Raw genomic sequence first — 12,047 nt, forward strand, 5'->3', positions numbered from 1 at the left:
TTGATGTTGATCCCGTTTAGACAGAGGGTCTGCATCCCCTCTTGTTAACTCTGCAAGCCCAAACTAATTTTTTTTTGTTTTTTTTTAGAGAGAATTTTTGCTATAGGGCGTGCACACGCCAGAGAGACAGAGAGAGACAGAATGCGAGAAGTCACCCCCGAGGGGTGGCCACAGAGCAGTCCGTTCTCCGTTCTCCGGCCAGGACTTGGGACACACACATGTACACAGCATGAGTTTTACGTCACCGGGTCCGAAGCTGGAACTGCAGCCGGCCACATGGGAGTCCAGCAACGTAACCATCTTCTGGTCCTCCAAGCGGTCTTTACCTCTTACATAGCAAAGAGACATTGTGGTTGCTTGTGGCTGGACCCGGCTTTGTCCTGGCTCACCGGAGCAGTCAGTCTGAGCCCCCACCTGAGGCTCTGGCCACCCAAGGTTGCCACGCCGTGAGGACGCCCAGCACCACGGTGCAGCCATGTTGCCTGGACCCCCGTCCTAGCCCAGCTCGTGCTCAGAGCAGTAGTCAAGGACTCCGGGCCCATTAGTGGGGGTCTTCCAGATGAGCAAGCTGGCAGGCCGAAGCGGCACAGGTGGAGGTGAGAACCAGAGACCCATTTCAGGGCGTTGACGAGCAAACGTAGGCACCAGCTAGTCTGAACCCCACGACAGTCTGCGGGGCAGGCTGGGAGCTCGGGGAGGACCTCACACTGCAGTCTCCACACAGCTCTCCCTCCTCCGCCGGCAGGTCAGCTGCTTTTTAAGCGTCCTCAACCACCGGGCGATGCTCGTCACGTCTTTATTGTGAATGGTCCCAGCGAGGCTTAAACACAGTCGGTCAGGAAACACAACAGAGGCACTGGGAGATTACAGAAGGCGGGGTGAAGAGGAGGCAGAGATCGAAGTGGGCCCCACAAGCCAAGGAGTCCTGGGAGAGGCCAGGGAGGACCCGGGCCTCAGGTCTGCTGAGGCCACGAAGCCCCGGTGACAAGTGACTTTGGATTCCATTTTCGGGATTGTGAGAGAGGACATCCTGCCGAAGTCCCCGTGACACACAGGTGGCACCGAGGAGACCGCACGATGACAGTAACAGACACAAGAACGCCCAGAGCATGGGACGCAGGTGGCCTGGGGCGTCAGGTTTGCGCCATGTCCCCAGATCCTGGTCGGCCTGTGGCGGGGTGGAGGCACTGGCCCAGCAGAGAAAAGCTCTGTGCCCATGCCAGCCCACGGCAGCCGCGGACGGCGGGAAAGGTGCCACGTCTCGGGCGTGAGTGCCCCCGCAGGGCCGCTGCCATGGCGGCTCACCGTTCTGGGAGCGAGGCCCTCCTCCAGGCCTCCCTGGTGCTTCAGGTAAATATTGAGAGTGTGAAGGTCGCCACTTCCTGTAAATAGATGAATCTCTGAGGCTTCCTCGTCCAAACAGCAGCTGCCTCGCTGCAGAGCTGAGTAAACACTAGCCATGGAGGCTGGGCCAAGCGCCTGCCTGGACACAGAGCGCCGTCTGAAGACAACAGTGTCTCTGCTCTTCGCGTCGGCCCTCCTCCCTCCCTCCCTTCTTTCTCTTCTCCCTTCTGTGCTTTCGGCTTTCTCTGGCTCCGCGAGCTGCTGAGAGATAGAGAGACAGAGACAGAGAGACAGAGACCGAGGTGGTGTGCGGTGCTCCGCCCTCAGCCGAGCCGCTGCGCTCTCAGGGAGTGCAGGGGCAGAGGTCCGGCCACCTCCACCCTCTGAGTAACCCTGGGCACAGGCTGGCCCCCAGGAACACAAGCTCTGTCACCAGGGAGCACAGTCTGCCCTCTTACAGGGCTGTCACTTGACGACTCGAACCTGAACCAGGAGTGCCAGCCACAGGCCCGGTGTCGGGGGCAGTGGCTCCAGGCCTTTAGGCAGGTGAGCTTGGCCGGTGTCGGGCCGCAGGGCGAGGCCTGAGCCAGCAATACCCCCCACGGCCGGCCCGTCCCCAGCTGTTAGCCTGGCAGCGTCATTCAGCCGCATTGATGGAAACTCCGTTTAGCCCCAAGGCACAGTGCACGCAGAGAATCGGGGCGCCGGCACGTGAGACTCAGCCGCAGCTCTCAAACCTCCGGTCTGGGGATACCCACCTGGGCTTCCAGTGCCCAGGCTAGGGGCAGCTGCACCTTTCGAGGGGCACAGGGCAGTGTTGCGGGCCAGGATGGCACGGCTGGTCACTCACGGAGGGCAGGCCTGGTCACCACCATGCTAGAGCACCTCGCCCCTGTCAGCTCCCCTTTGCTGCCGGTGGGAAGCCAGGTGGCCAGACAGCAGCGCAGTGGCTCATGTGAACAGACATGGCCTTGGCCCCTTCCGTAGTCCCAGGAGGGACAGCAGCCTGGACGCCCGGGCTGTGTGCCACCCCCGGGCAGGCAGGCTGACGAGGGCTTCTCTGCACACGCTGGCCTTGCTCCACTCTCCCGGCTCGCTCGCTGGCTGGCCAGCTGCTCATTGCTCACTCTGCTTCGTGGGAGCACTGTGAACCAGAGAGGCATCAGCCCAAACCTGCTCCTCAGCGTGTCCCTTCGTCTACCTGGGCCTCTAGGACCAGCCTTCTGGACTTGCCCTGGCCAGCAGCGCCACCAACAGAGCAGGGCCCTGGGAAGACATGGCATGACTGGTGGGGTGTCCGCGGAAGGCCAGGCGGGCAGCAAGCTGCCGACAGAAGGCCAAGCGCAGAGGCCGAAGGGACGGAGGCTCCCGTTGCATCTACTGCTGACCGGATGGCAGACTGGCTCCCGTCGGCATGCCAGTGGGGTTAAGCAGCTGCCCGAGGGCGCCCAAGCCTGCCTCCCGGGCATGCCGTCCTCAGTGACTGCATGTCGACAAAGACAGGGAGGAGGGCAGGGTCTTCGTGCCCACTCGGGCAGAGGACACGGAGTACGGGGTCAGCCCTGAGCCCCAGCCCCCATGCTCATGCGGCAGGCAGAGAACCCCACAGCAGATGCGAAGTAAGCGAGCTGCAGATGTGCCACTGAGAAGAGGCAGCCACTGCCAGTGAGCCACGCAGAGCTGTGCCTCCCAGAGCTGCCTCACCCCTGGAGGGAGATCCCAGTGGACAGATGATCTCATTTCCAGCGTCCTCAGAGGCCAGACGCCCTGAGTCCTGGGTGTTCCTGGCAAATGTGAGTCCTCTGAAACTGCCACAGGAGAACTGTGGAGTGTTCCAAGGGTGTGGCCTCAGTGGTGGAGCTGGTCATGCTGCAGCGTGAGGGGCTTCAGGGGCAGGGCCAGCGGCTTGCCGCTGGGTCACGCCAGGACCTCTCCTCCCAGGTGGCCCCAAGGCTCCCCCAACTCTGCAGTGCCCAACTGTGACTCCTCAAGACTGACGTGGCTCCGTGGCCTTTGTGGTCTCTCCCTGGGGAGACTTAGCGCTCACGTCCCAGTGGTGTGCTCGCCAGTGCTGGCGACGCCCGGTGAGGCAGGGCCGTGCGTGTGAGCCCCATTTCAAGCGAGAGACCAGTGCCCACGAGGGACCCAGGGCAAGCCTGGCCCGCTGGGATCTCCGCGATGAAGTGGGCAACTTGCCCTCCCTGCCATGAGCAATGGGGCTTTGCTTGGCCAGGGCTAGTTGCCTGGAGGGGCAGCGCCAAACCTAAAATCTAACCCGTCATCTCTAGGAGAGTCTCAAATTCCCTAGACAAGTTGCAAAATAAATCCCAAAGAAAAATCTTAAACACATACACGCAAGACATTTGTCCTTAACAGACCCCTGGATGCTAGGCTCCGCATAGGCGAGCTGGAGCTCTGTCCTCACCCACGGTCGAGGTCGTCCTGCCTGTGGGCAACTGGAGAACAGTGGGCACAGCATTGGGCACATGATGACAGGTGAGGGCAAGGCAGGCCCGGCCTCACTGGTGCGGTCTGCCACGCTGGACACAGAGCTGGGGCCCACACGCTGACCAGGCCCCAAGTGGGTAGCGCGCAGCAACCGGGCCTGCATCTGTGCTCAGTGAGCCTGGGAGGTCAGTTGCTGTTAGGATTGCCCTAACACGCCCTGGACAGGTCAGGCCAGAGCATGAGGCCGCACCACCGGGGACCTGGAAGCGGGAGAAGCGGGGGACGGGGGAGGGGGGCTCTTCTGCCTGTGTCCGGAGCCCAGCATGGAAAGGGGAAGGTGAGACATGGAGATCTCTGAAGAGAAGGCAGGGTGCAGAGAGGGGCGTGGGTCCTCACCACACATGAGCACAGACACACAGACTCACAGACACACAAATCTGCCACGTGGCCTCTGGAGCCCGACTGGCCGCAGTTTTCTGCTTGACCGTGGACGTGGGCCTGCTTGGCCCCTGCAAGCTGTGGGGACCCTGGAGACCCAACTTGGCGCAGCCCCGGCTGCCAGAGGGAAGAGGCAGTCAGAGGGCACAGGGGCTGGACGGCTGGGCAGGACACACAGAGGCATCCACATTGCCCTTCCCGGTGGCCTTCCCAAGGTGGGGTCAAGCACAACGACCCAGAGCATCTGAGAGCAGGCATGTCTGTGCAGTGGTCACTGATGGCCTCTCCTGCCGTCACTGAAGGCCTCTCCTGGTGGTCACCAAGGGCCTCTCCTGCTGTCACCGAGGGCCTCTCCCACAGTCATGGAGGGCCTGTCCTGCCGTCACCCAGGGCCTCTCCCTGTGGTCACTGAGGGCCTCTCCCTGTGGTCACCAAGTGCCTTCCCCGGGCAGTCATCTGCAGCCTTCCCAGGCTGTCTAATCGAACTCAGGAGAGTATAGCCGTGAGCAAGAAAGCCCGCGGGTTAGGTCTTGTGGGAGACCCCGGCCCTGTTGGAGAACTGGAGCCAGACTCTACCTGCCTGCAGGCCACCTGCCGACAGGTGCCAGTTGCTTCCCAGAGGACCCAGCTAGGACCCCTGTCCTGGCAAGTTCAAAGGTCATCTCAGCATCTCGGCGTCTCTGGGCATGGGGCTGTGTGGAGCCACTCCATGCCTCACGCCGCAGGACGTGGCAACTCCTGCTCCACTCCCACCTCAGGGGCCGTCAGCCTTCTCTGCTGGACCCGCTTCCTCTGGTCCCAAGATGCAGTGGTGGGTGGAAGGGAGAGGGGTGCCGAGAACATTGCTGATCCTGGCGTGGGTGGCGAGGCTGTGGAGACGCTGTTGAGGGTCCAGGGTCCAGGAAGAGTGGCCTGGGCACAGGTGGCGGTGCAGAGACTGCTCCATGTGACAGCAGGTGGTCCCCTGGTGACAAGCAGTGGGGAGGTGGCGGGTGGGTTTGGGACTGGGGAGATGTCTGTTTACAGAGGATGCCTTGAAGCCATGGGGACGGGGGCGTGGAACCCTCCCAGGCAGGGATGGCGTTGCAGGGGACAGAACCTCAGGGACCCAACATCTCGGAACCCAAGGAAGAGGGCCCAGCAAGGAAAGAGGAAGAAAGCCGATGCCAACTGTGTGCTCCTGGGGAAGCCTGTGCTGTCAGGCTCTTACTGTCAGCAGCGCCAGGTCTGGGGCCAGGCGGTGGGCCAGCACTAACACCAGACCCTATGGGGCAGGCCCTGGTTCAAGCTTCAAGGCCCCACCGTGCATGCCAGGCGTGTGCTTTTACGCCCTTGTGGTTTGGGTCGGCTGTGGCTGGGTGTGAATCGAGGCATGAAGACCCCATTGGTGACAGCGCTCTCTCTCTGTCTCTCAGAGACATAAACACTTTTAAAATATAGGCAACTGGGTCTTCTTGTGAATTGCCAGAAGATGGACTCTCACCAGAGAGAGACACGGAGGGAGAGAGTGCACCTACCGCTGGGGCACGGTCACCCTGCAGCCCCTTCCCTCCATTTCTCCATCTCGTGGGGATCCGGGACACACGCGCGTCCAGGGTGCTTCCGAGCTGCTGGGCTGGTCTGCAGACTGCAGTCGGCTGTGTGGGAGCCCTGCCTTAGCCACAGGCTGTGGGGCGGCCCAGGTGACAGATTGCGGAGACAGTTTCCAGCGGCAGAGTTGCAGGCCTGCCAGCACGGCGGCCAGAGTCAGGCTGTGAGCACAGGGCGCGCTGCGGGTGTGTGTCCGGGGCTGTCTCCTCCTTGCGCAGGACGCACAGCCACGTGTTCCGGTACTGACTGTGGGCTGCCTGCCGGGCGGCGTGCCCTGGGGAAGGTCATGCCATCTCACGGCCCGTAGCAGCAGGTGCGTGGAATCTGACCTGGGGGGTCGACTCAGGCCCCTGGCGCATGCACCCACAGGGCCCGGTCTCACTGTGGGAGATGACCCCCATCCTCATGGAAATGGGCAGCCCTTGTGAACCTGGAGACCCACAGGCTGGCTTCACGTGGAATCGTGTCTCAAAGCTCCCAGAGCAGAAGCAGCCCTGCCTGAGGCTGGGTTTCTCAGGCGTTGAGGGACCCACAGGTGAGCTGCACTGCCTGGGAAGCCCCCTCTTCCTTCCAGCAGGCTGCGGTTCACAGCAAACTCTCCAGGGCCCTCCACAGCCCCAGACACTGGGAAAGGCCTGTTTCCACGCGCCCTGTCCCTTCTCCCTCCTGCATCATCCCCTTGGGGTCCTGCCTGCCTCCCACATGGCGGGGGCAGCCTGGCTCCAGGGAGGGGGACCCAGCCCAGTTCCCAGGGCCCTCCCCAGCTTCCTGACCCTCCAGGCCTGCAGAGGCAGGGCCCAGGAGGAGGAGGAGGGGGACATCCACCGCAGGGTCTGTGTGTGAGATTCGAGAGAGCCTCGGAGTGTGCCTAGCTCTGGGAAGTCTGACTTCAAATGGCAGCCAAGTCCCAAGCAGCCCATCCCCCGACCGGGCTCCCACACCAGGCCGGCCGTGGGGTCCTGGCGGATGCACGTGCAGAGCCCTGCGGGATGGTGCTCGGCACACGGCCGCCAGGGCCGTTCCGCCCCACTGCCCCACAGCGGAGTGAAAATAATAATAACTTCTGAGACTTTCAGGTTCTGCCCCCCAAAGTACTTTTCCAGGAACACTCTCTGAAAGAGCACCATAGAAAACGGCCCTGGTGACATGGAGCGTGGGACAGCCTTGTGATTTAGGGGACGAGACCGCCAAGGGGCTTCAGGAAGAATGTTTTATTTCTGAAATTTCAGGAGCAAAGACACATTTGCACTGAACTGAAGGGCTGCAGAGACAGTCCCCAGAGCCTGGCGTGGCTTTTAGCTCCGGTAGAAAGGAGGCGCTCCTGGGTGGCGGGCAGCTGTGTCTCAGCACACCACGTGGGGTAGGTTTGCCGAGCAGTGGCTGAACTGCAAAGTCTTGAAAGAGTTCTAGAAGGCAAAGAGGAGGGTTCTCGAGCAAGCCGTGGGGCGAGAGAGCCGCCAAGGTGCTTCTTGGGGGTCCGAAGGCTGTTTCCTAGTGAGCGTGGGACTCCGGGAGCAGGGAGGCCCCGACGTGGCCCCCGTAGCTCCGTCTCAGGGGCTGGCCTGCACTCCCTGTCTAGCACATGCCACACGGGCTCCGGGCAGGGCTCTGACCTGTGACCGCATACAGACCGCTCTGCCTCTGCCTCTGCCAGGGACCCCACGTGGCTGGGTGGGAATGGCACCCCCAGAGCAGCGGCTGGAGCAGGGGCAGGTGAGCTCGTGCCCTCCGGCCGTGCTGCTCCCTCTGTGACTCGCTCGGGTGAGATGCCCGCCGTGCTGGGAAGGGGAGATGCAGGAAGCCCGACTCCGCTCCAGGTCGGACCACAGGCTGCCAGACGGAGAGGAGCGGCCAGCTCAGCCTCCCCGAACGCAGCCGTTAGCAAACCGCATCTCCAGGATGGTCGGCCAGGAGGCAGGGAGGGCTTCCCAGGCTGTGAGTCCCGCTGCTGGTTTCCGCTCCCGGGTCCTTCACTGGAAGACCAGCGGGAACGGACGCCCTGCACACCTCCCTACTGCTTTCCCTGGGGACTCAACACTAAGCAAGAACGATACCTGTTTTCTCAAGAAAACAGGAAGATAAACACACAGTGGGCCGAGCCACTCGAGACCACCGTGAACCAGGGGGACAGCCCTCCCGCGACCAGATGGGCGGGCCGGGCCGGTGTCGGGCATGGGGGGTCCAGCATGTGGGCCTGGCCCTTGTCTGGGGACGTGGGCGGGCCTCTCCCCCACACGTCTGGGCCTGCAGGGAGGGTGGAGGCACCCCCATAACAGGCAGCCACGTGCTCGGAGAAGCCTGCCCTGACTCCCTGACGTTTCATCGAAGAACTGCCACGGCCGTGTGACAGTTACACTGTATTTTACGGGTAAGGAGACAGGACGGCGTGCTAGATTAATACTTTGCCTTTTTAATCTATTAATCTACCACCTTTGGGACACGGTTTTAAATCCACTCCAGAGCAAAGTGACTGAAAATCATTCTAGTCTGACAGCTTTAAAAGATCACAAGTGAAATGTGTTAAGAAGGTCTCAACCCACTGATACCGGACAAGGCCGGCCACTGGGAAGTCCCTCTCCGGGAGGTGTCCACACCCTTCCCATTGAGCCGACCCACAGCAGACTCCCTGCCAGGTGATGATGCGCCCCTCAGATGGGCTGAAGGCGCCAGGTGTGTGCTGGGTCAGGCCTGGCCAGATCCGAGTGTCACTGAGGGCTCGGAGGGTGGGCTTCCTACACACCGAGATGCATCCCACCATTGGGGGTCAAGAGCACACAGAGCCACGCTCCCCCAGCACGAACCCCCCAGGGACGGAGCCCCCACTTTCCTGGTCAGCCTGTGCTCCCCGGCCAGACGGCATCCCCAGCAGTGATGACAGGCTCTGTACGCCTCCCACCTGCAGCTGCCGCTCCCCACGGCCCCCACGGCCCCCACTTCTGGCCATTGGAGGTAAAGCTCTTGATGAGGCAAGGTTTTGCTTTCCGGCTGAAAAAACTATTGGAGAGAGAGAAATAGAGAGACAGAGAGAGAGATAGAGAGGTCCACATAGATGTGGACCTGAAGGGAATGAAGGGAATGCCCCTCCTGGTATAAAGCAGCACCCTGTGTTCTCCCACGAGGCTGTCAAATGCCCGCGTCTTCCTGCAGGTGCCCGAGGCAAAGGCAGGCCACCTGTCCATCTAGCCTGGCTCGCCACGTGCAATGCCCACGGCGTGGGCCGGGCACACCTCGGCCTCACCACGCCCCCGAGGCTGTGGGCGGGGTGCGGAAAGGCCACCCTGTGGCAGGATCAGAGAGGCTACTCAGCAAACGCCAGGCACACTCCAGGGCCCTCCTCCACGGCAGGTGCCGCTGTGGGTATCCCAGACAGAGACTGAGAAAGCTAGCCGCCTCCTTCAAAACCAGACACCGGGCGACCCTGGGTTGGTGACACCAGTGAGCACAGGACACTAGAAGTCCCCACGTGCCACGAGAGCCACAGCCGCCCCGTGTCAGGAGGCTACCTCCCGCTACTGACAGTCATGGGCGAGCACCAACAGGCTGGGTCCACCCTGGGCAGTGAGTCTGTGGCCATAGCACTGGCTCTCAGAGCACTCTTCTGAGCAGGAGGCTGGGGGCCTTGTGGCCGGGGGGGGAGGGGGGACAGTGACTCCAGACTGGTGGGGCCAGGACACTCCGGGTGTGTTGGGCCAAAGTGTAGCACTCCATGTGGAGCTGAAAGGAGGGCGGACACCAGACCCACATGTCCCACTCTGTCCCAGCCCCTCATTGAGGGCTGGGGAGACGTGGCCAGCAGGGATGGAGCCGTGGCCAGCAGGGATGGAGGTGTGGCCAGCAGGGAAGGAGGTGGGTCAGTGGGAAAGGAGACGTGGCCAGGAGTCAAGGAGTCTGAGCCAGCAGCTGAGATCCAGGCACTGTGGCCCTTGGAGGCAGGGGTCCACGTAGGTGTGAGGCCCAGCACAGCCCCAGTCCTGGCCGCCTCAGGAGTGACCAGGGTGGTCCTGGAGGCGTGGGAGTGCTGGGAGGACCCCTCTCCTGGGTGCTTCTCCAGCCTCGGGCACCACTTCCCAAACACACCCGCCCCCAGACCCGGTGCCCAGAGCTGCCTTGGGGCAGGCGCTGCGAGGCGCGGACAAGGGAGCGGGCTGGCCCGAAGCCTCCTGGAAGCAAAGCCAAGCCAGCACAGCTGACCGCGGGGACCATAGAGTGGGAGGCTGGGCCCTGCCTAGGGCAGGCCAGCAAGGCCCTCACTCAGGTCAGCCTGCTGGAAAAGACTCAGGATGCAGACCTCGGGAAACACCCCCTGGCTGGTGGGAGGAATAATGACCGTGAAGAAGAAACCAAGGCGAGGCCCAGGGCCCCCTGGTTCAAAGCTCCGGATGCTGTGTGGCCAACTGTGCGTCTCGGGAGACGCAGTGGGCACGTGTGAGTGTGCCGTGGATTCCCGGAAGGAGGAGAGGTGGGGGAGGCATTGTGGCGGGACTGTGCCCCAGGAGGGCTTTCTCCCCCGCCACCCCGTTCCCTGGCTCTGTCTGGAAGCACACGTGCACTCTGGCAGCCGTAAAGAGGACAGTGCGTGGGAAAGTGCTGTCGCGGTAGTCGGGGGACTGAAGCAGCTCAGCGTCACCGGTGGGAAACGTGCTGTTTTCGTAACAAGCACGCACCGTCCCGCGGCCACATGGCTTCGTGTACCTGTGCTGGGCTGTTCCTCTTCTCCCACGCAGCCCTCTACCCACCGAGAGCCACCGTCGCTTTCTTTCTCCCTGGACATATTTTGATTAGTTTGCTTTTTTAATTAGAGGAGACTGGCGCCACCTTCTTAAGGCCCACGACACGGTGAGGTCCTTCGGACGTTAACGTGGAGACGGGAGCCACTGGAAGAGCAGTTGGCTGCTCGAGGCGGCGGTGCAGCTGGCAGACCGCTCTGGAAGCACTTAGCTCCAAGCCACTGCCAGTCTGACGCCAGCTCCAAGCGGGTCAGCACAGGGCAGGAGTGGGCACTGTCCCCTCGCCTCGCCCGTGCCTTCATTGTCCCAAGGTGGCTGCACCCTCCCACCGCCCGCGCCCGCTCTGACCTGTGGTCTCTGCCTCTGCGGGTGTCCTCGCTCGGGTGCTGGATTTCTTAGTCTCAGGTCCTCACCAGCCCGGAGACAGAGTCCTGCAGCCACTCGCCCGCTGGGAAGGCCTACAGGGGCACACCCTATACAGTGCGCTGCATCCCGCCATGGCCTCAGTCCTTCTTGAGGGTGCTCTGCACGAACGCGTGAGTGACACGTGAGTGTCGAGTGTGTGCCGCACTCGGCAGCCGGGGCAGCACTCCCCACAGTCCTCTGACCTGGCCACGAGCTTCTCCACCGGCCCCGGCACGTCCTTCCAAGGTGTGGGCTGATCCCACTGGCCAGCCACCAAGTGTGGGCAGAGGGGCTGAGGCGGGGGCAGGCGGGATGCTACCTCCCAGGGCGCCAGTCCAGGCTGCAAGAAAACACTGCCCTTCATGGACGGATGGAAGATACAACCCAATAGAACCCGGAGTACCTCTGTGGTTCTCATAGCTGTGTGTGTGCAGAGATCGGCGCACACGGAGCACGCATGCCACATCCGGTGTGAGTGAGCTCGTGGCCAGCACGCATTCTCACCTGCTGCTTAGGAAAACGATCATCGCTGTGATTGGACGATCCTATAATTGTAGTGCTATGGACGTTCCACTCGGTGTCCTCCTGCACACGCATGCCTGCACACGACCAAGGCCGTGGTCCGCAGACCTGCTCACTCGGTGTCCTCCTGCACGTGCATGCCTGCCCACAGCCAGGGCCGTGGTCCGCAGACCTGCTCCCTCGGTGTCCTCCTAAACACGCACGCCTGCGCACGGCCAGGGCCGTGGTCCGCAGACCAGCTCACTCAGCATCCTCCTGCACAGCCAGGGCCGTGGTCCGCAGACCTGCTCACTCGGCATCCTCCTGCACAGCCAGGGCCGTGGTCTGCAGACCTGCTCACTGGGTGTCCTCCTGCACAGCGCTGGGCCGTGGTCCGCAGACCTGCTCACTCGGTGTCCTCCTGCACGTGCATGCCTGCCCACAGCCAGGGCCGTGGTCCGCAGACCTGCTCCCTCGGTGTCCTCCTAAACACGCACGCCTGCGCACGGCCAGGGCCGTGGTCCGCAGACCAGCTCACTCAGCATCCTCCTGCACAGCCAGGGCCGTGGCCCGCGGACCTGCTCACCCGGCGTC

The sequence above is a fragment of the Tupaia chinensis genome, unplaced genomic scaffold (assembly GCF_000334495.1).
Source record: "Tupaia chinensis unplaced genomic scaffold, TupChi_1.0 Scaffold146386_1, whole genome shotgun sequence".
NCBI classification, from domain to species: domain Eukaryota; kingdom Metazoa; phylum Chordata; class Mammalia; order Scandentia; family Tupaiidae; genus Tupaia; species Tupaia belangeri.